Here is a 25598-nt window from a genome sequence, read left to right on the forward strand (position 1 = left end):
CAAAAGCATGTAACACAGCATACATATACCATGTCCCCATGGGACATGGTGGAACCACAACATGGCTAAACCGAGGACACGAAAGCTTACCTCTAAGCTAGCTATCCAATTCCACAAGCTCAAAGTCCAATCACAGTAGATCACAATCTGATATGGACCAAATATAAATCAATAACATGTACCACATGCATACAAATTAAAGACAACGCATTTTCATTACGTTTGCAAGTCTTAAAGCTTCTAACAAAGCCACAAGCCCTTAATCCTATGATTCTGGCTTAATCCATTAAAAACAGAAGTTCAACTTCATCAATCTAGGGTCTACAAACCCCCAATAGCCTACTGTATGCACAACACAGCTACTGTTCTGCGAAATCCCAGAATATCCGGATATTCCTCGGGACCATATCCCGATATGCAATATCCGGATATCTCACTGTCCATATCCGGATATGCATGCAATATCCGAATATACAGATTCACATATCCGAATATACAATATCCAGATATCTCAAAACCCCATATCCGAATACACATATCCGGTTATCATATCTGGATATCCAATATCCGGATATTCCACGGGCAGATATCCGAATATTTCACGACAGAATGCAGTTTCTGCATTTTCGTGAAGATATCCCAAAAAGGTTCCCTTTTACCGATTTTAAACACCTAATCATGCATTTCTAGGCGTGTTCAACATTACCCAACAACAAGTTATCATCTTTTAACCTTAACATGCATCAAGCTTCCATTTTTAAGCCTTTAAACTCAAGTTAAAGGTTGGTACACATACCCCAGCTCAAAACAGAAGGAAAGGTTGCCCTTTGGAGCTCACAATCAGTCTCAAGCTACTGTCACAAGAGGATGCACGAAAATGGTAAGAAAGGTTGACCCTTTAGCACAAAAGATTAACACTTGGACCACCAAAACCAAGACAAGGCTTCTCTCAACCCAAAACCAACAAGTCAGCAACCAAACCTCCCTCACACTGACTTCACAACACAGAACAAGACCACCAACACACTCCCAAAGATGATCCTCACTCACACAAAGTGTTTAGGAGAAGAGTTTGTGAAGGAAATGGCCACAAGCTCAAGAAATGATGAAGGGAAGGCAATGGAACAGTAGCCAACACTCAGCCACTAAGTGAGTCACGTAGGGAATTCTGGTCCTAGGGTTTTGTGCCCATAATGGGAGTATTTAAAGCCCAAACACACTTAAACACACAGTATTAACTTTAATTTCTACGCTTATCATTTTAATCCCAAAATTTGGATTATGAAACTACATAATTTTCTAAGATTTATCATATTTTTATTATAATTTTCTGAGCACCTTTTCGGTACGCGCTTTTCAAAGCCAGTATCGGTTTCTAGCACCAGTTCTCATTATTTGGACTTGAAACTCGTTTTACAAGTCCTACATATTATTCTAGTAATTATCATGCACTTACTTTAATTTTTCGGGATACTTTTTCGGCACGCATTTATACCGACTAGCAGAACCGGTATCTGCATTTTTCTTCCGAAAAGCGACTTTCAGCATTCTTAATCACTTATTATGATTATTAAGCCTCATAAATAATTATTAGGGTCAATTATGAAATCATTTCCTATTTTCACATAATTAATTAATTAAATACCTTAATTAAGGGTGCGGGTTCTTACACCCAGCCACTTGCAAGAATCAATGATTGTCCCCACACACTAACACGAGACTTTTCAGTGTGCTTTGTCCTCACTCGCACACTTCCCGGGAAAAGTTCCCAGGAGGTCACCCATCCCAGAATTGCTCCAAGTCAAGCACGCTTAACTGTGGAGTTCTTCCGATCTGGGCTACCGAAAAGTAGATGCATCTTGTTAGTATAGGTAGTACCAATTAATTTTTATAAGCCATTCGTAACTGTACCGTCCCATACCAGCACAGTCTCTGGAATCCCTCTCTTTCGGGTGTTGATTTGATTCATTCATGAACCCCCAAGCTGCAAGATTTGGCATGAGCCGCTCATTGTCCGTGCCCTTTCGCACCGGCGATCACTCCCTGCCCTTGCTAGCTCTTGGGATGTTACATGTCCACCAGCTTCCTCCTGGTTCGTCCTCGAACCACACCATACTGGAAGAGAGGCCCTGCTCTGATACCACTTGTAACGCCCGGCCACTTGCAAGAATCAATGATTGTCCCCACACACTAACACGAGACTTTTCAGTGTGCTTTGTCCTCACTCGCACACTTCCCGGGAAAAGTTCCCAGGAGGTCACCCATCCCAAAATTGCTCCAAGTCAAGCACGCTTAACTGTGGAGTTCTTCCGATCCGGGCTACCAAAAAGTAGATGCATCTTGTTAGTATAGGTAGTACCAATTAATTCTTATAAGTCATTCCTAACTGTACCATCCCATACCAGCACAGTCTCTAGAATCTCTCTCTTTCGGGTGTTGATTCGATTCATCCATGAACCCCCAAGCTGCAAGATTTGGCATGAGTCGCTCATTGTCTGTGCCCTTTCGCACCGGCGATCACTCCCTACCCTTGCCAGCTCTTGGGATGTTACATTGTTGTCCCCAGCAATAAATAAGATCAAACATCAGGCAGCAAGGATTAACTATGTGAGAAGAATTTATGTCACTAATGCAATTTTCTACATTGAAGAGATTGAGAGTTATAATGCTATGCATGAGCGAATTCTAAGTTGAGAATTTTCAGGAATCACTTTTGGTGTAAGGAATTAGAATCTAGTTTGATCACTACTTACCAGGATAATCACTGCACTTGTCACTCTTGTGTATTGGGTTTAACTCTCAATCCATAGTGCAATAAGACTACCATAAGCTTGATCCTATTCTCAAGTTCCTAAAGATGAGGAACATGTAAAACATGCACAATTAGATCCAAAGGTCTTTGCAGGGTTAAACTTGGCTTAGGCTAAGGTAGGAATATTTGGGAAAGTGGCTACTTTTTACTGTATATGAGATTGAAACACAACTATTTACTTTCAGTTGTTCATACTCAGACACAATTTCACTTAGTCTTTTCCTTTATATTCATACTTTTTCTTTTTCTTCTTGACCTTTTCATGCTTTGTTGTTGCTTTGCAACTTTTCATTTTGTTTCTTTTCTCTTTGGTCCCAGCTTTTGCTTTCACTATCACTTTATTTCGGTGAAATTGTTCCTTGAATATCTATAATCAGTGCTTCAATCTCATCCAAGGTGTGTTGATAGGAATTAAGCTAAAAGTCTTATGGGTTAAATTCAACAAGAAACAACAGGCTAAGGCTCAAAGGGCTAGCAAAGAAAAAAAAATTCGGGTCAGCTATTTGGCCAATGAGTTAACAAGAAAGAATTGTCTTTATCATTTCAGATCATGCATGTATTACAGAGAAACAGATCAAGTTCTAGAGTATTATCACAATGAGGCCTCTCTAAAAAATATTATTGTATAGGCTCAAACCTCATGGTTGTGCAATCAAACTAGAATCTAAATTCCATTATCATCACATATCAACTGTAACTCTCAACAAAGAATTCAATCAAACGAGCAATAACAACTCTTATACTTCAATGCATTACTCAAAACATTTATCCATTATGACTTCTCACACAGTATCTTATATGCTCTCTAAGATTTAATCATCTTATTGCATGAGTAGCTAACACATATCCAGGTATGTTGCTCAGAGAATTTCTTCTATCAAAACCAAATATCAAAACAAAAACAAAAATATCAACAGAAAATGAGACAAAAGGTTCAGATATCTCCCCTGATTCAGAAAATTTTTCTGTTGGAGGTCATTTCTGTCTGGTTCCGCTGTACCGCATGTGGTGCGCCCAATTCCCAGATTTAGAACATTGTTGTCCCCAGCAATAAAAACTAAACTAGGCAAAGAATAAGAAATCATGTGCAGGTAATACACTCACACTGGTTAAAGCATCAAGTCAACATATATCAAAAGATATCTAAACATCATAACATCTCAATTGTCTCCACACAAAATAGGAATGTAAAAACATAATCAAAATAACAAAAAAAAAATATAAATAAAATAAATAAATAAATAAAAATAAATAAATTGAAAAGGACTGACTCAACACTCTTGGGTTGCCTCCCAAGAAGCGCTTGTTTAACGTCACGAGCCTGACGTACCTCTTGTGATTTATGGTGGTTGGAAGCACACTACCTTTGATGACCCAGTCTTCTTAGTTCAGTATTGTTTCCTTCCATGATCATATGCATGTGGATGAGGAGGAGCATTCTCAAGAACTTTAAACTTAGTTTCCACATGTTTTTCCTTGCTCTAGGGCTTTACCATCTTCACCTTTGGCTTGCTTCCTTCATTGCCATTGATGAACTTCCTTCTTGTTCCCTTCCTCAGCCTTTTTTCTCCGCAATGTAATTGACTTGATTCTTAGATTGAGACGCAAGCAATGGAGGAGCTTCATTTATGAGTACCTTGAATGTTGCTTCCTCTCTATCCACGCGCATTATCAATTCACCTTTAGGTACATCAATTAACGCTCCTGAGGTTGCTAAGAATGGCTTCCCGAAGATCATAGGCACACTGGCATCTTCATCAATGTCAAGGATGATAAAATCAACATGAATTAGAAATTTGTCTACCTTGACTAGCACATCTTCCACAATACCATGTGCTTGCTTTATTGAGCGGTCGGCCAGTTGAACATTCATCCTAGTTGGCTTCACTTCATTAATTCCCAGCTTCATCAGAGTTAATGGCATCACATTAATGCTAGCACCAAGATCGCATAAGACTCTCTCTACAGCCGTCTTGCCAATGGTGCATGGAATATTGAAGCTTCCTGGATCCTTCAACTTTGGAGGCATGTTTTTCTCTAAGATTGCACTGCACTCCTCTGTTAGTGTAATCGGTTCATCCTCTGTGAGCTTCCTCTTCTTAGATAATGTTTCCTTCAGGAATTTGGCATATGAAGGCATTTGCTCCAGAGCTTCTGCAAAAGGAATATTAATCTGCAATTTCTTAAAAATATCTAAAAATTTAGAAAATTGCTTCCTTTGCTCATTTTGCTTGGGCCTCACTGGATATGGAAGTTTCTCAAAACGTGAGAAATCCCATTGCTTCTTTTGAACTGCAGGAGGTTGTTCTTTTGCTTTTTCTTTGCCTTCTTGAGTGTGCTCATTCTTGCCTGTAGAAGCTTCAACTTCCTTTTTTCTAGCTCCTCACTTTTAGTAGTGATGGCATTGCAGTGCTCCCTTGGATTCACAATGGTATCACTAGGGATTGTTCCTTGACTCCTCTCAGAAAGTTGTCTTGAAAGTTGGCCTATTTGAGTCTCCAAGTTTCTGATGGATGCATCTTGATTCTTGTAGTAGGCTCTTGTCTCATTTATGTGATCATTAGTGGTCTTGGAAAGCTGTATCATCGCTTTCTCCAATTCGGATGGCTCTTTATGTGGAAGAGGAGGAGGTTGCAAATAATTGTTGGAGTTGTAATCCAGACCTCCACCTTGATTTCTCCTCTGAAAGTTGTTCCCTTGGCCGCCATTCTGATTCCTCTAGTAACTCTGGGTATTCTGTGGTGGCCTTGGATCATACCAAATTCCATTGACTTGGAATGTTTCAGCTCCATTGAATGTAGGGAACTCATTAGTATCATGCGGCTCCTTGCAGTACTCACAGTTAAATACATTAACTTTAGATGTTGAGATCTGCATCTTGTCGTGCTTGGCATTCAGACTGGCTAGCTGTTGAGAGATTACTTTTTGCTCAGCTAGTGACGCATCATTGTTCCCCAGTTGTAAGATTCCCCTCTTGGATTGAAGTGGCTAAACTTCCATTGAAGCATTATCGGTTCTCGCCATGTAATCAATCAATTCCAGAGTTTCAGCTGTTGTCTTCCTTCCTATGGTTCCACCGGCTGCACCTTTGACAACCATCCTGGAGTCGGGTGTCATCCCATTGTAGAAGACTTTGACCTTCTTGTCATCAGGGAAGTCATATTGAGGGCATTTTCTAATCAACTCCTCGAATCTAGCCCAGGCTGCACAGAGTGTCTCTCCCGGCTGCTGAATGAAGTTGGTGATTTCATTCACCAACTTATTGTACTTTTCCCGAGAAAAATGCTCAGCAAAGAACTTAGCGGCTAGTTCATCCCATGTTCGGATACTGTTAGGAGCTTGTCGATCTAGCCATCTGAGGGTTTTTCCGGTCACAGCAAAAGGAAACAACCTGAGTCTGATTGCATCATCAGACACTCCATGATGCTTAGTGGTGTCACAGATTCTCAGAAATCTGTCCATGAAGTCGTGAGGATCTTCGTAATCCTCTCCGCCGAAAGGGTTCTTCTCCACCAGGCTAATCAGAGACGGGTTGATGTCAAAATTGTTGGCCTCTATCTGTGGCCGGACAACACTAGAGTTCGGCCTTGTGAACATAGGAGCCAGAATTGACTCCATCAACTCCGCTGCAGGAGGTGGAGGAGGAGGTTGATTGTTAGCAGCCATCACTGATTCTTTGTGTGGCTTAGAAGTTGAAAATCCTTCTTGCTTTTTCTGCTTGGCTCGTTTCCGATTTTCCTTTGCAGTTTTCTCGATTTCTGGATCAAACTGTAAAGAATCTCGATCTACCTTACCTCGCATAAACTACAGCAAAAAAGTCAGTAACAAAACAATATCCAATCAAGAAATTCAAAATTTAAAAATAAAATTGGCGTAGTCCATCCCCGGCAACAGCGCCAAAAACTTGTTGCGTAAAATCGGCAAGTGCACCGATCATACCAAGTAATAAAAGATGAGTAAGAATATCGTCCCATGAGGATTGAGGCGCCAAATTTAATTTAACTATTCCTTTATTATTGGATGAACAAAAGTTGGTTTGAGAGTAATTGTGTTTGTAAAAATTGTGAACTATTCAAAGATAAATTTGCAAACTTAAGAGTAAAAGATTACGATTGAGAAAATATGTAAAAAGCTATTGCAGTAAAGGATGCCAACACAGGATGCCAACACCTTTCTGATCCCCACCTTGTAATATTAATTAAAGTTTACAGTTAATTACCCAATTGATCAAACAATTCACCATCTATTAATTGATTAGTTAAGCCATAATTCCTTAGTGATCTTAACTTTACTAACCCTATTAGAATCCTAATTCCTTTGAAATCCTTTTTTGAGTTAATCCTTTAAATTAGTGAAATTTCCACGTTTGCAGTTCATGTAGCTTATGCCTAGTGCATACATGAACTGTTATTTTACCCATTGTCAGGAACTAGAATCCCAATATTCCTATTGAAAACCCTAACCCTCGCAATCCTAATAGAGTGATCAATTCTAGAAGAATTAGAGATGAAGAACAAGGTAAAATAAATGCAATTGAAATAATTAAATGTAAAAACTAACCAAACTACAAGGGGTTGACATCAAGGGTTATGACCCTTACCACAATATTAAAAGACTAGCCAGACATATTCATGTCTGACAATTTAAATAATGAGAAAGAGTTCATGAAAATGTAAAACCGGAAAAAGAAGAAGTCTTGAATCTTCAGTCACCGAGAGCTTCCTTTCCAATTTCCTTGCCAAAAGATGATTTTCTTTTAGAGTTTATGCTTCCTTTATATAGCCAGCTACTCAATCAGGTCATAATCCTTGAATTAATTCTGGTTAAATTTCCATTTTCCTCATAATTCCACCAATCAATCAGGTCAATAATCCTCTAATTAATTCTGATTAAATTTCCATTTTTCTCATAATTCCACCTGTCAATCAGGTCATAATCCTCTCATTAATTTGATTAAATTTCCATTTTCATCAAACTCCACAAATCAAGGAATGCATTCATGACGCCCGCGCGATCAGTGCCAAATTCGCGACTCTACAAATCAAGGACTGCATTCATGACGCCGGCGCGATCAGCGCCAAATCCGCGTGGATCGCGCGGACACACAGAAAGTAATTTGCCAAAATCACGCGGATCGCGCCATTTTCGCGTGTTTTGCGCGAGACTATGCAATTTCAACTTCTCTCTTTCACTTCTTTTTGGTGTTTCCTGCTATCAAAATGCATAAATTGAGTGAGAGAATGATTGAGAAGGAATAATCAATATTTCTTGTATTTATGAGCTTATTTTTACACATTTATGATTAATTCCTTGCTTCTTTTACTTAAAAATCACCATATGTTAGACGCAAATCAGGTAACCTAGCTTGTTTGTAAACTTCATTTTCTATAGGAAGCCGTAAATAAGCATAATTTCTGGACGTAAATAAGGTACCAAAATATGATTTATGTGTAATTATGTTTCAGTTTTAAGGAAAATGAGATTTCTGATATTTCATTGTTGTTAATCTTACAGATGTATGATCGATGATTCGATGTGGTTTATGATCAATGACCTCATTCCTATTTTTCATAATTCAACGAATATTTACACTCACCTATTATTCTGGTTTCCTAAATAAGCCTCCAAGGGCGATTAATTATATTTCTACCTTTTAGATCTTTTTATTAATTTTATCTTACGACTATTGATGACGTCCACAGTTATCGTGAATTGTTTTAAAAGATGAGGAAGAAGGAGGAGATTGGTCATATCCACAATCTGTTTCTAAATCTATTTCTTTACACCTTACAACATGTTATCTCTATAATTATAAAGACAATAAATTATGGTGAGATTGAAGGCGTAGGTTATATTTACAAACTTTTTGTTTATAAATTTTTACAAACTAAACTATGTAATATGTAACACTCATCTCAAGTCAGTTTGTTATCATACACTATAGTATTAAGCGCAACTAATTAGTCAAATAAATGCGGAAGCTAATCATATTAATTCACAATTAAATTTGTATAAATACGTCAATAAACTTTTTTATTTTATTCCTTATGTATTGCAAAATGCGAAAATAGTAACATTTGTACCACTTATTATATTCGTCATTAATTATTCTCTTTATGCATCCATTTATGTCGCGATTTATATCTTCTTTGTCTTGGCTACCCTTAAGGCATTTTTCAACGACAACATCCTAATGAATCAGTAGGCCTTTACACACACATCATGGTCTCCAGTAATAAGCAACATATTATTCATGCCTTTACGACACATACCAAACCCAACGTCAAGTGCTTAAACAAAATAAGCTAATATATATTCTCCAACAACATTATATAACTAGAAGAGAAAAGTCACTAGAGGACAAAAGTGCCACGTGTTTGCTTCTGACCCCATGAACCAGATTCCTTTTCACACTTTACCGGTTAATAACAATAATAATAACGACAAAAAAATGTCATGTGTCTGCTTTAGGCCCCACGACCTAGATTCATTTTCATACTTAATTGGTTAATAAGAATAATAATAATAAATTTATAAAAAATTAATAGTATATACTCTTTATGGGAACTAAATGAAAATCATAAACTAAATGAAAACAAAAACAAAAATTAATTAAGAAACGAAAACTAAATGAGTGAGCAATAGCACAAGTTTTCCATCCCAAGTTGGGCTTAAAAAAATTATAGTATATACCCTTAATCTATCTATATCTATCTATCTATCTATATGTAACTAGAAGGGAGAAGCCACTAGAGGATAAAAATGCCACGTGTATGCTTCTGACCCCATGAACCATATTCTTTTCCACTCTTAACCGGTTAATAACTATAATAATGACGACAAAAATGCCACGTGTTTGCTTTAAGCCTCATTAATTATATTCTTTTTCACACTTAACTGGTTAATAATAATAATAATAATAATAAATTAATAAAAATAATAGTATATAACCTTAATGAAACTAAATGAAAATAATAAACCAAATGAAAACGGAAATATATTTCAAATGAAAATTAATTAAGAGACAGAAACTAAATGAGAAACGAAAAATAAATGAGTCAGCAATAATAAAAGTTTTTCATCCCAAGTTGGGTTCAAAAAAATTATAGTATATACCCTTAATGGAATTTTAAAGAAAAAACGTAAATAAATGAAAACAGAAACTTCATGAAAAACGGAAATTAATTGAAAAACGAAAACTAAATTAGACATGAAAACTAAATGAGTCAACAATAGCAGAAGTTTTCCATCCCAAGTTGTGCTCAAAAAAAAAATAGTGTATAACCTTAATGGGAACTAAATGAAAAACGTAAACTTAATTAAAACTGAAAAATATATTTCAAATGAAAATTAATTGAGAAACGGAAACTAAATGAGTCAGCAATAGCATAAATTTTCCATCCCAAGTTGAGCTCAAAAAAAATAAAAGTATATACCCTTAATGAGATTTTAATAGAAAATATAAACTAAATGAAAACATAAACTAAATGAAAAATGGAGATTAATTAGAAACGAAAACTAAATTAGTTAACAATAGCAGAAGCTTTCCATTCCAAGTTGGGCTAAAAAATATAATAATACATACCCTTAATGGGAACCAAATGAAAATCGTAAACTAAATTAAAACGGAAAATATATTTCAAACAAAAACTAATTGAGAAACGGAAACTAAATGAGTCAGCAATAGAAGAAATTTTTCGTCCGAAGTTGGGCTTAAAAAATAATAGTATATACCCTTAATGTGAACTAAATGAAAAACGTAAACTAAATTAAAACGGAAACTACATTTCAAATAAAAATTAAAGAGCAACGTAAACTAAATGAGAAACGAAAATTATATGCAAATTGAAAATTAAATAAAACACAAAAACATCAATAGGAGCTAAGCCCATATCATAAGCCCAACTTGCTGACTCGGCTGACTCATTAAATAGGATACATCAATATGTTTGTTTACCAAACTTTGTGTTTCAATATCTGCTGAAATGGATACGAGATTTGATTTTACCGTGATCTGACACCATCCAAAGAACAATGGAGGAACAAAGTTAAGGTTATCAGACTCTGGAGGCAACCCAACTTTTATCGACCCGAGATGAAAGACAATGTCGAGATGATTTTAATAGATGAACATGTGAGTTTTGTTACGCACTTTTATCGTGCATATATATTTTTTAATTCCTAGAACTACTAAACATTGCTTATGGGTCCTCATTTTTTTAATAACAGGGTGGTAAGATTCAGGGGACTGTACGACATCCCCTGAGGATAAGAGATCAACTAGCAAAAGGTGGAATGTATGTCATACAAAATTTTGGTATTGGCCTTATTTCTGAAAATTTTAAGCCAATGCAATATGAGTACAGACTTACTTTTAATCTAAGAACTGTTGTGATGCCGAGTGTCAATGCCAACCTTCCTAACAATGGTTTTCCATTCATGGAATTTGAAAATCGATGTTTAGTTGGTAATGTCCTCTTCTATTTCTTCAGCGCATTATTAGTCATCGATAACAACTAATGAAAATCAATGTTTGCAGACGTTATTGGATTTCTATGTGGAAGGAACGCGTGGTATCTGGAAAGATGACGAAAATAATAGAATAGAGATGGACAATATCAAGTGTTTTTTATATTTATAAGGATGGGATAATATCAACCTTGTTGTATTTATAAACTTATATGTTGAACTTATAAGACCAATTTTTTATCATGGTCAATTGTATGTTGCCCTCTCTAGGGTCAAAAGTAAGAAGGGATTAAAGCTTCTCATACTTGATAATCATGGCACAATTGCTAATACTACAACAAACATTATGTTCAAAGACATTTTCAAAGGTTGAAATAAATTAATTTGTCTTATTTGTTGAACATTATGTGGCATGGACAATCCTCATGCTCACCAAATAAGGCAACAAAGCCCAACAGAGTCTCAAATCAAACAACATAATAACAATAAATAACATGTCAGCATCCAACATATCATCATAACAGCAGATATCTAACTCAGCTCCGGCCTCCTGTCGCCCGAGTTCTCAACCCCCGAGTTACCTGAACCTGAAATATGTGCCCCAAACGTGGGGTGAGATCTCTAAAAAGAAATCTCAGTAAGGTAAGGGGTCCTCAAGGATTTCTCCACCCCAAGCTCACTTACATGTGCAATATAAGTTCAGAAAGCAGTAATATAATATAAGTTCTAAAATCAGTGCAATGCAGCAGAATAATCATGTCATGTGTGTCAACTATTCTACTAGCCAGAGAAATGCAGGATTTACATACGTCTATTACCTACATTCAGTGCAAGTCACTACTTACATCCACCCACAGAATCACCCTATAGTATGTCTCCTACATACACAGGTTTACCGTCTAGGTGAACAACACATGCATATTATAAGCACTTGCACATATAGCTCAACAACATTTCAAAATCAATACATGAAAACACATCATGCATATAAACCATTCCCCCCATGGGGTATGGTGGAACCAACAATGGCTAAACCGAGGACACGAAAGCTTACCTCGCAAGCTAACTATCTAAGCCAAGCTCACACTAGCTCAATGCCCACAAACAGCACAATCACAATCTGTTTATACAATAATTAATCATCAATAATCATTGCCCAAGGTTACATTAAGTGATTAAGGCTTTCCAACTCATTTTAAGTGATTTCATGCAAAATCTGCATGAGGTATTCAAATACTCCTCGATGAGTATTCGAATACTCCATGTCTCTAGAAAGTATCTGAATACTTTCACTCAAGTATTCAAATACCACAAGGTATCCGAATACTTTTCTCCCAGTATCCCAATACCACCAGGTATCCGAATATAATTACAACAGTATTCAAATACTTATTCAAAGGTATCTGAATACTTTTCTTCCCAGAAATGTATCCCAATACTCCTCCAAGTAGTATTCGACTACCAAGGGATAAGTATTCGAATACTACATGAAAAGTATTCGAATACTTATCAGACAGAATGCAAAAATTCGTGCATTCTCTGCATAAGTCCCATTTTAAATGTCCAAACTCTATTTGGAGTCCAATAACGCCATAAACTGATGTTCATTAACATGTTTTAGACTTAAATTACCAGCCCTTAGCTCAAATGGTTCAAGTTTCCCTTTTTAATGGATTAAACAAGCTAAAACCATGAAAATAACAAAGAGGTGATCATGATATACCTCAAATGCTCAAAACTCAGAAAATGAGGCAGATTAGGAGCCTCCAACACAGCTCCGCAACACTGACTTAGAAAGACCACGAAAATGCAACACAAGATGGGTCATTTCTCCCCAAAGACCACTTCTTGAAGCTACAACAACCAGGAAAGGCTTCTACACCCTCTCAACAAGGTGGCAGCAGCACCACACCACTCAAACAGAGGCTAGCCCTCAGAAATGGACCACCAAGATCCCTCACTATGCTAGCTACTAAGTGTTTATGTGATCAAGGAGGAAGAATCAATGTAAAAGGTGTAATCTTGGTCCATTCTCAAGCCTAAAGGTTAATACTTCAAGAGGAGAAGAAAGTTCATAAATGAGGCACAAGGGAGGCATGTAGAGCTGATGAGAAATCAGCCTAGGGTTTTGTGCCCTTACGCATATTAGGTCCACTTAATTAGTCGTCGGTATTAGCACTAATAGCTACGCTTAGTATTTTAAACTCAAACTTGGGATTCTGAACCTAGCCATTTTTTTAGGATTTTTCATATTTTTATATTATTTTTCGCAGCACTTTTCAGGTACGCGCTTTTATTTAGCCAGTATCAGTTCTGACACCAGTTCTTACTATTTTGAGTTGAAACTTGTTATGCTAGTCCTATACATTATTCTAGTGACATATACATAATTTTCATAATTTTCTGGGATACTTTATCGGTACGCATTTATACCGTGGAGCAGAACCGCTATCTGCACTTTTCGTCAGAAAAACGATTTTCAGCATTATTACTCACTTACCATAGTTATTTAAGCCTTCTCATAATTATTAGGGTCAATTATGGAATTATCTCATTAATTTCTTAATTAATTAATTAAATTCCTAAATTAACGGTGTGGGTTCTTACATTGTAGATCTGTGACTTAGATACTCACTATTTATATTATGAGGTTATTCAGTGTAGATAGCTGTTTATTTGCAATTACATACAGACAACATTTTGAAAGTGATTAAGTAATCAACTTGGTTAATAATAATGACGTCATAATTGAAAAGAAAAAGTTTATTCCGCATTTTAATTAAGCGCTGCTTAATACGATGACATGATAACAAATCGGGTATACACGGGGTGTTACATACATCATTTCTTCTTCCTTGAGTTGGCCAACCTTGTTACAACTTGAAAGTGATCACCTTGGGGCAGAAAGGCACCTGCTTGGGGGAGTTGTAGCTGATGTGTTTGGGTGTGTGGGGACTGCTTTGTGGTTAAGGGTGGGTTGGAGCCTTCTTGGTCACTATTGAAGCTCCAAGGAGTGGGCTTTGTGAAGAAAGGGCCAAGCTTGGAAGCTTCAATTTGTACTCCTCCTTATACAGAATCTGGAAGAGGATTTTCCAACCTTAAAGACCCTTCTTTTCTGGTTGTAAGGCTTTGAGGTACATTTCCTACCTTTGTTCATAAGTTTCTATATTAAAGATAAATTCTTGGCATGTAAAATGAGATGATCAATTAACCAACATGAACTCTGGCTTAAACATGTCTAAAAGTGCATGCTTAAACGTTAAGAAGTATTAAAAATGGAGTCTTGGAAGGATATCTCTGCGAAATGCAAGAACTGCATTCTGTCGCGAAATATCTGGATATGATATCTGAATGTGGATATTCGGATATGGGACTTATGATATCCGGATATGATATCTGGATGTGGATATTCAGATATGGGACTTATGATATCCGGATATGGATATTCGGATATGTTCCCATGAAATATTCGAATGTTCTGGGAATTTCTTGTTGTGAGTTGTTCTATCCAAACAGAAGCGTGAATTGGGTTTTTGGACCCTTAATTGGTTTATGTGAACCTCTATAATAAGTTAACTAAGTCATAACCACTTAGATTGAAGGCTTATGGCTTTAAGAGAAGCCTAAGGTCATTAAACGAAAAGGGAAACATTGTCTTAATGTAATAAACTTCTAGATTATGAATGTTGATAATGTTTCTGGTATAAACAGACTGTGATTGTGCTGTTTGGTGATCGTGGATTTGTGTGGACTCTTAATTGGGACTGTTAGCTTGACAGGAAAGCTTTCGTGTCCTCGGTTTTGCCCATTGTTGATTCCATCATACCTCGTAAATGGATGGTTTATATGCATAATGTGTTTTCTGAATTTATGTGAAGAATATTTGAGACGCTATTGAGCTATTTTATGAGTGCATTGCCATATGATATGTATGTGGGGTATTCCACTTAGACGGTAATCCCTGAGTATGTGGAGACATACAAGATGGTAACTCTGTGCGTTAGGTACAAGAGTACTATGGGTTATAGACGTATGTAATTCCTACATTTTATTCTCTGGCCAGTAGGATGCATACACACATGACATAGACATATGTTGTATTGCATGGATATTTGACATTACACTGTTACTATTGTTTTGGAACTTATATTGCACATGTAAGTGAGCTTGGGGTGGAGAGATCCTTGAGGACCCATTTTCTTACTGAGATTTCTTTTTAGAGATCTCACCCCGTGTGGGCATATTTTCAGGTACAGGTACCTCTGAGGTCAAGACCTCTGGCGGTAGGAGGCCGGAGTTGAGCTGATATATGCATGCCTATATATTGACGCATTTGGATTCATATCTGCCTTGTTATTTCTCTATGGTTATTATATTGGAAGCATGTTATGATTATGTTGTTTTATTTGGTGAGCATGGGGGTTGTCCATGCCACATTGGTATAAGCTGTATTTGTTCAGACTTGAGTTGTATTTGGTATCAGGATATTGTCCGGTCTACGTGTTGTAGTTCCATGACTTGATACTTATTTATGATATGAGGTTATTCAGTGTAGTTATTTATTGCAATTTACATACATGCGATATTTTGAAAAAGAGTAAGTAAATCCACTTGATAAATATGATAAGTTTCATAATTGGAAAAAAAACTACCTTCCGCATTTATTCAGCTGCGTTATTCCCATTTATACGTATAATACGTCGGGTGCACAAGGGGTGTTACATTTTATGATATCAGAGCACTTTCTAGAGAAAAAGCCTGTATGTATTGCAATAACTTAAGATGTCTTGTTGTCTGAATTGTCTTGTGAGTTTCTTTTAGATTTTGTTGTGATAATGCATGCGTGACCACATTGTGTGGGCCTGATCAACTCATTCTTTGTGTAACATGTGCAGAGTTATGGCACCTCCTAGGAGATCTCGAGAGACGAGTGAGGGTCAGTCTGATCCTATCCTGACTGTATTAGCTGAGTTGCAGGTGGCTAGACAAGTCAATCAGGAGGCCACTAGAGCGGCCAAACAAGCTATGTTACATGCGGTGAGAGAGGCGAATAGGAAAGCCACGGAGGACATGCTTGAGGCGAGCCGACTGGCGAACATGACTATGATGAGAGTCATGTTGGAGGAGATGAGGACTGGTCATACTGATGGCTTACATACTTAGCCATTTTATTGGCTTTTGATCGGTCTAATGCAAAAAATAAGCATATCGTTGCTTTACAAACTATTTACTCATTTAATCCAAGCGAAACGCGCACGTGTATACGTTTATGTCATACATCACCCTATGCATGATTTGTGCAAAAATAAAACTCATCGATGCATGTCTTACAAAGCACAACATGTGACACATTTTTTGAATTTTATATTAGTTGTATATGGGGTGATGTACGACTTAAATATGCACATTTTACATGCACTTACACTCGCATTAAATAGTAAAGTTTGCTAAAAAAATTAAACTTTATTTTTTTTAGGTATATGTTTGATTTGTTTAACTACAAGGATAAAACGCGCATTTTATTGAGTATCATGCTGGAAGTGACCGCTGATTTTTTATTTTCTTTTAATAATATTCAAAAGGAATAAGTTCATTAAGACAAGAGTTACAAAGACAAGAGGTTAAGATATTCTAGCGAGAAAACTATTTAAAACACAAAATTAAAAAACAAAATTCAAGAGTAACTGCTAATTGCTGCCCAATCAATAGCAACTAATATTAGTATATTACGTTTTTTATTTCGTTGGCCTTGGATTCGTGTATATTTTTTAATAGGTTGGAATTCCTTGTATATTTTTCTTTTTTTCAATGGTGCGTGCATATTCAAACTATTCTTTTGCATATTATCTAGGACACGGCATGATGGCAACTTGGCAAGACCTGCGTCATTTTTTAAATGTCAACGAAAACTTGTTGCTGATATTGTCAACAAATTAATAACAATTTAATCCTAGACTATGGAATTAATAGCATCTTCAATGCATTTAATGGAACAGTTTCAACTTCGTTCCAAGGCTTAAAATAATGCAATTGCTACTCTACACTCAAACAAAAGAAAATGTTTTCTTAAAATCACTTTGGGTGGATATTGTATAAATATCACTAAACATTTTTAATGCTTGAACTTTTTATTTCTTAGGCTAATTGAATTTAAATGTATGAATAGTTTTTCTCCTTGTCACATGACAATTTTATAGAAAATTGTTCTCTAGTGTTAACAGGCTCAGCCGAAATGGTTTTTGATCTTAAAAGGTTAAACATGTGTTTAAATATATCAGTATGGTTTATCTTGTTACCTGTTATAAATATAATTATCGGTTTGTGGCCTTGTTTATTTACAAAAAAAAAAAGCCTGATTTAGCCTATTAAAAAAAATAAGACAATAAAAATTTATCCAAACAGAATATATGATCAATAACACTAATAATTCTACAAAGATTCATAAATTCAATGTATATCCAAACAACATAATATAGAACAAAATCATTCTAAAAGTCTTTTTTTTTTTTTTTTTTGAGGTTACAAGGAATTGAACACAACACCCTACACTACACACACTCCTAACACAACAAAATCATTCTAAAAGTCTATTAAATGGTTTTTCTTTTTATTTATTTGATGGCAGCTCTTTTAATATATCTGACTTGAAAAATATTTTCCAAATTAATAAAATACGAATCATATAGTTGATGCAACTTACCAATCAAAGTGTTTAAGTGTATAAGGTCGATGTAAAAAACTTAAAAGCTTTCCCTCCCTAAAATCTCTATGCATTAATTACGAACGAGATTTGGTCTTGCCCTTTTGTAAGTGTATTGAAAACAATTAAGGCTGCTAAGCTGATATGGTTATATAAATTAGGTTCATAATTTATTTATTATTTGGTTTCTGTAAAATATTTTACCCCATCCCCTTCATTTTAATATATATCCAATGGTCTTCTACTCATGCTTTGAAAACAAACAATCATATTCTTTCCTGTTTCTTCCATATATATATATATATATATATATATATATATATATATATATATATATATTAGTTATTATTATTATTAAAATTTAATAATTCTCTCGCCAATGGATCCCACTCATTCTCATGTATCAGCCGATTTTTTTATTTTATATTGTTATTAAAAGATTAATATTTAAATATAAAAAAGGAAAAATTTAAAGACACATTAATGACATAGTTAAACAAACATATACATTAAATTGAAAGTTTGAAATCTAGGTTGTCTCTTTGTCCTTCTTTTCTCTTCTCTTCTATCTCCCAAAGGTTTACAAGGCAGTTTCCCTTATATGATGCATTGAAACGTTCCCTCCAACAAAATGCCAAACCCTCTTTCTCTCTCTCTCTTTAAAAGTTCCCATGAGAGAGTGACACATTGAAGCAAACAAGGAAAGAAAAAGGAAGCAATGAAGGGAAGTAATGAACGAAGAAAAATAATCCAAGCATGAACCGAAATTGCTGTCACACTGACAAGTGTGGAGGCGCTCCCAGTCACATTTTTCCACGTATGCATGCAACCCTTTCAATCTTTTTCTCTTTATATATCACATTTTCTCTTTGTCAGTTTCATCTTATGCTTGAAGTCTCACTCTTTCTTGCTCCTTTCTTAGTTGCAGTTCTAGTTTTCTGAGGTCAGTTGGTGTTTTCTTCATGCATCAGTCAGCATCATGGCCATGTTTAATTCAGTTCTTCTTTTTGAGTTGATCATCATGATGATATTGATGATTATTATTTTAAATTTTTTTCTTGAGACATGGATGTCTTCCGTTTCTTTTTATTCGTCTTTATGCATCACGTTTCTCTATGCACATTTCATCTTTTTTCTCTGATACTTCCTTCCCTATGTCTTAACTCTCATGCTTCTCCTTGTTGTAGATTTGTGGTGGAATTTTCACAGCTGTGTTGGTTTGTGGGTTAGTATGATCATCTTGGATTCATTTTTTATTTTTTAATTTTATTGGGGTCCAATGTTTTAGTTTATGTCTTTACTTTGTAAGTTTTTTTAATTTTCTTTTTTAGGTTATAGAATTTTAGATAAAGTTTGAAACTTTAGGATACTCAAGAGTTAGATTTATAGTCCCCCAATCTTTCTTAAACCAACTGTTCCAAATATGATATGGTTTGAGTCTGAAGGAAGAATCTTCTTTCTTTTTTTGTGAGTTCTGCTTTATAAAGACCCTATCTGAGTCACTGAATCAAGTTGGGGAATCGAATCTTAATCTTCACGTATGGATTAAGAGAATCTAGAAAAATAGATAATTCATAGGTGAAAAGGGTGTTTGATGATGGCCCTACTTGATTACTAGGATTTGAACCTTTTGGTTAGCACCTAGGGAATTAATTCTCCTAAATGCACTTGACTGATGTAGGGCACATGCCTTTAAGATTGTTTGGGGATGAAATTGGTCAAAGTTGATGTGAAAACTGAGATAATCTTCCCAAAGTAAAACTGAGATGAAATTGGTCAAATTGGTCAATAGTTATAGTTGTGCATATGCTGATTGGTATACGTGCAGGATCGGTCTGCTATATAGTTATGTAATGCACAATATCTGGTTTGTGCCATGAATTATTTTGATTGTTTTTCACTGTAATCTAGTAATTCAAATCATTTGAGTTGCTTTTACTTTGCTCGAATATATGCACAAACACAGGACAATAGTTGAACTTGTCTAATTTTTCTGTCTGCCTATTTGGAGAACCTCTCATCTGATTTATTATCTTCTTAACTTGCCATTGCCTGTACACTCTACTCTATGCGTGGAGCATAATAGTTTTATCTTTTCAATCAATAGACAAGCCTCCAATTGCATCATCTATTATTACTGATTTTGTTTAACATAAGTAACTGTTCTAATTGTTGTCCTAGATTAATTTGTCAATCTACTCGTGTGGATTTAACTCCTCTTAGATAAAAGTGCTTTACTTGATGCATTATCTATGCAACAGTGACAACAAGATATACCTTTAAATATTTATCATGTAAATAGATTGTTTTGAAACATGCATTTCCTGTTAAACCTATCCCAACATTTCCGAGAATTAGGACCCTCTTGACTCAGTTTGACCTGCTATTGTTTTACATTCATTGAACTTTATCTCTTTATTGTTCATCATATTCATATTAATGAAATGTGAGGTGCGGATTTACTGCTTGATAATTGAATGAACATCTACTAACCCTAAATTTAAATATTTAATTGATATCTTTTCTCAGATAGATTAAGATTTGATTTTTTATATGTGCTTCTCATATAGAATTATAATATTACTAATAGCAATGTATTCTTTTTCTTTTAAATTAAATTCAGAGGTCTGGTTGGCAATTTTCTTGTATGATTACTCGAACGCGTACTTGACCACATGATTCACTCTTTCCTTTGTGGATTAACGCATAAAAATTACATCGAGCATCTCTTCTGGATTTAATGTTTCTGTCAAAGTTTTAACAAGAACTATTTCAGGATGGAATCACATATTAGCAACAATGAGAAGATTGATGGATATCTGGTGTATACTCGACGCAAAAGGAAACAAACTGCTTCTGAATTAAGTAAATCTGCCATAACCTCAAATTCTTTAGCTTCTAAAGAAAAAGTTGATGACCATGTAGACAAGCCCGAGCATGCTGCAGAAAAGGATGGAGTAAGCTTTCTTTTGCCTTTTGAATCTTCACTGCTAGATTTTTCTACATATCATTATATACATAAATAGTTGCCCTAAGTTGCTTTGAAACATAATGATTTCATATACTTTTGCTTGGAATTCCTTTGTTATATTTCTTTCCATTTTGGTAAGACTTTAATGTTATAGAATGGTTGCTGCTAACATGTTTTAATAAAGTTAATTGATGAAAAGTCTGTGAACATAAAAGTTGTGCAACCAGCATTTTTTAGGAAGGACCATTCATTATAAAGAAACTGCTTAACATTTCTGCTTAGTGAACCCAATTTAATATGTGTGAGTGTGTGTCTTCTAATTTTACATCATTTTAATGTGTGTTATGTGCGGTGTGATGATGGGGGAACATTGATTTTCTGTAAGGCATGTTGTCTTAGTTATCATCTCCAGTGTCTTAGTCCTCCACTTGAGGTGTGACTGTATTATGCATATTATAAATCCAGTAGTGTATAGTTTGATTTCTTTAAATGTATATTTGTTTTAGGACTGATATTTGTTTCAATTTGTTTCATTTGAAGTCTGTTCCTGATGGAGCGTGGCGATGCCCAAACTGTTCTGGCAATGATGATCTGTCAAAGCCAATAAAGAATTTCAAGACACATAAGAAAGAAAACAAGTCTTCCTCAACTTGTTCCTTATGTTCAAGGGCCAAGAAGAAATTAAAATTGTCTAAGGATAAGGCTGTTAAGTCAGTGTCCTCAAAGTTCAGCTTAGCTTATGAGGTATGCTTTTAATATGACATTTTTCTACACCTTTGTGTTTGATATTGTTTTGAACATTTTCATTTGTCTATCATTGGTCATCTTTTAAGGCTACATTCCCTTTTACCTAGTGTTTGAATTTTATGATTTTGCTCAATTTATGCCAACCCTCAATCTTCTCATATTTTTCATTGAGTTCATGATCTTCCACCGACCCCAATTAGTTTGGGATAAATTTGTTGTTGATGTTGATATTTTCATCAATTTATGCCAACCCATAAGAACTCAATCTTTTCCTTGTGAGCATTTTGCGTAGTTTAGGCTTAGGTTTTTATCTTACATACTTCTATTTTAACCCTATGTGTTTTACATGAAGTAAGAATGTATTTTAATAAAATGTTGACTGAAACACATTCCAAGGAACATTTGTGTAAGTGATTTTTTGTCAATGGTTTTATGAATTTTTTAATTTTCCTTTAAAGATTACAAGGATGGAAGCTGTTGTAGAATAGGTTATGAGGGATTACTACTGTCCTTCTGTTATCTTTTTCCTTTCTTTTAACCACACATTGATAGATTGTACAACCAAATGGCCACACAAACTGGTTGTTGGAAACTTTTAAGTTGATATCCTTATTAGATTTTCAATTGTGGCATTTTGTTGCATTGCAGATAAATTGTGGAGTCATCACTTATTTATCCAATGGCTTGATCCTATTTGTTGTTTTGAACTGATCTGCTGGTGAAAATCCCTTTGATTTTCAATTTTTCCATACAAAACATATATAAATTGTTTGCAAGAGTAACTGAAAGTTATTGATGGCTAGAATTGCTCTAAAATAAAATAAATGAAATCATAAGTCTGTAGTTAACTTTTTCCTAGATTTTTCTATCATTTTTAAAATATACTTTCAATCATAATGTCATTAAAGTGTTTCCTTATATTTTCAATTGATCTTATTTATTGCTGCTATGCCATTTTATGATTTTTATGCTGCACAACTTGCAGCCCAATGCATCTGCTGAAATTGATAAAAGTGAAGTTGCAAACAGAGGGGAAGCTAAAGTTTGTGACGGTATCATAATAAAAGATACCCTCAACAAAACCAAACTTAGCAACATCAACAAAATCAAATGTGACAAACTTTTGATGCTCAGGTACTTCTCTTCCTTCCCTTCATGTTCTGAATCTTGATTTATTTACTTTTTTTTTTTAACAGCTACTCTAAAATACTTTGGTTTTCTTCTATGATTTATGCCATACTGTTTCCTTATTTACCCATCCCTTTCTTTAACCCGTTATTATTTGCCATGTCTTTGAGTGACTATTGTAAAGAACCTTGGGATACTCACACAAGAGTCCTTTGGGCTTGAAGCGTGGATTATGCACAGGCCCAATTTTTGGTTTACCTTTTGTGCTTTTTGTTTTTAATTCCACTTTAAAGTGGGGGACGGTGAGGCTCTGATACCATGTAAAGAACTTTGGGATACACCACCCCAAAAGCTAGCTCAAAGGGTAGGAGTGCCCAAAGCCTTATAAAGGCCACATTAGTTGCTCATACAACCAATGTGGGACTATATATCTCAACAACTATGTCGTCTCGTCGGATTTGAGCTACTCTTATATAAAAACCTTGCTTCACATAACCCAGTCTTGCTTTCAACTGTAACTTATTCTCTATCAATGTAGAACTTGTTTATTTAGTTTCTGTGGTGCACTGTTTCCAAGCTAAATTTATGGTTGGAAAAATTTACATCGTTTTAGAAACTTGGCACTTATGAACTATTTGATGATGTTGTACGAGGAAAAATAGCCAAGTTTGCTTGGATTCAATTGAGGAGACTCCCTGCTCAGACAAGGCAAGTGATAAATCAAACTAATGCTCTATATTTTACATTCATTTTGAGTTGTTTTTCATTCTCACTTGTTAGATATAATATAAATATGTTAAAGATGTAATAAAAACAATTCACACTGACCTAACTAATACAAGATAAAGGTGTTGTTGATGTTGATATAATAAAATCATTCATGTTTTTCACCCAACCACTTAAATTTTTGGAAGTTGGTTCTTAACATTTTCAAGTGATCTAGAGTTTGATCCTTAATGCTTCTATTCTGATAAAAAAAAAAAAAAAAAAAATTCAGTACAAGATTAGTGGCCTGTGCATTCTTCGAGCCCATTATAAAAAGGGCTCTAGTGTGTTATATATAATATACATATTATAGGTATAATAAAATCGTTCATGTGCCTTCATCTAGCAGCTTAAATTTTTGGAGCAAGATCCAACTGCAAAGAAGCAACGAGATCCAGTGCATACTAAAGAAGGCCAAGCCAGAAAAGAGAAATAGTAAGTACACAAACTTGATTCCTGGTCTTGTTTCTGTCATAGTAAATATTACTTTCACACATAAATTATGTTCTTCTAGCAGTGCTAAGCTTCGTGCAAGACAGAAAGAAAGAGTGGCTTTGAAGAACAGAAACAAGAAGCCCCTTTCAAGTTCAAGACCAGTTAGACCACAGCAAAGCTCTGATCTCCAGATAACCAAGTATGATGAACTTGTTGCATTGAAGGCTTTAACATCTTGGAAAGGTAAGGAATCAACACATTAACATGATGAAGCATGGCAAATCAAATAGATAGACAGGTGATCAAAACTTGGTAATAATTATAAAAAAAATTCCCCTTCTAGGTGCAGATACTCAATATTCTTCTCCCAAAGGTTTGAGTGGCCAGGATAAGATCACTCCTATCTCTTCATCACATTTGAAGGTACTATACTCCTCAACTCGGGAATGGATTCTCTCATATCTTGTTTTAACATAACCATTTTATGTAAAAAATCATAGTCATTCATTTGCAGTTTTAATGACAAAACTCATTAAACTGAATGACTGATATTTTTTCACATGACATGATTATATTAAAACAAGACATAAGAGGATCCATTTGGATTTATATCTTCATGGAAAACTTTCATCACCATGCTAACTAGAGGAAACTCATGATTGTTGTCAGAATGGTTCAGCTTCAGGATTTACATCAAGACCGGAAAATATTAACACAGCAACCTCAATAAGGCCTTCTGGGTTTCTGAAGAGAAAAAAAAATATGGATGGTTGGTCTGAATTTGAACTTGATGCTTTGTGGGTTGCTGTTCGTAGATATGGTCAAGGTAACTGGGAAGCCATATTAGCAGATCCAGTTATGAAAATTTTAAAGAATAAAACTCCACAAGATCTAGCCACAAAGTGGGACAAGGAGACTCTCAGAATCTTTCCATCTGCTATGCCATTAACAAAGAGCACTGTGCCTCCTACTACATGCACTGGTACCACAGCAATGCAATTTCCAAGTACAAAAGTTCCAGCTCGTGATTCTGGCTCTGGTATTCAGAGATTCCCTCTTGGTGTTGAAAATCAAGGTCGACTAAATTGGAGAAAGAGCATTCCTCCACTGAATTCTAGTATCTTTGGTTCTTACAATCAAGGATCATCATCCTCAATAGTTTCTCATTCATTACAATCAAGCATGCCTTCACTGAATTCTAGTATCTTTGGTTCTTACAATCAAGGATCATCATCCTCAATAGTTTCTCATTCATTTCAAAACAGTGCTCCTCAGAGGGCATCATCACAAGTCAACTTAAAACCAATGGTTTCAGAACATGTTCAGGATCTCAATCAGAGGACTAATCTGGACAGAAACATGAGGCCTATGAGAGTGCAGGCATCACAAACTACACCAAAAGTTTTCTCTTCAAAGAGAAACTCTTCTTCAACTAATGCTGAGGCTGAGGCTGAGACTAAGTATCTGCTTTGTGGTCATTACCAGCTTCCCAAGGTTGTGATACATAACAATAACAAGAATGCAGGTCATGGTACCAGAAATAACGAATCAAATCCTTGAAATATATACAT

At 35.3% G+C, this 25598-nt stretch overlaps 1 non-coding gene across 1 annotated transcript; it reads left to right on the forward strand.

Annotated features, from left to right (window-relative positions):
* The first annotated feature begins 5966 nt into the window (after nucleotides 1–5966).
* LOC133295767 (small nucleolar RNA R71) lies at nucleotides 5967–6073 on the forward strand. The gene has a single exon (XR_009749407.1). It is a non-coding gene; the product is annotated as a small nucleolar RNA R71 (small nucleolar RNA).
* Nucleotides 6074–25598: the final 19525 nt, after the last annotated feature.

Source organism: Gastrolobium bilobum, unplaced genomic scaffold, assembly GCF_033153095.1.
Source record: "Gastrolobium bilobum isolate Gb01-03AN ecotype WA unplaced genomic scaffold, APGP_CSIRO_Gbil_v1 utg22576, whole genome shotgun sequence".
Classification (NCBI taxonomy): Eukaryota; Viridiplantae; Streptophyta; class Magnoliopsida; order Fabales; family Fabaceae; genus Gastrolobium; species Gastrolobium bilobum.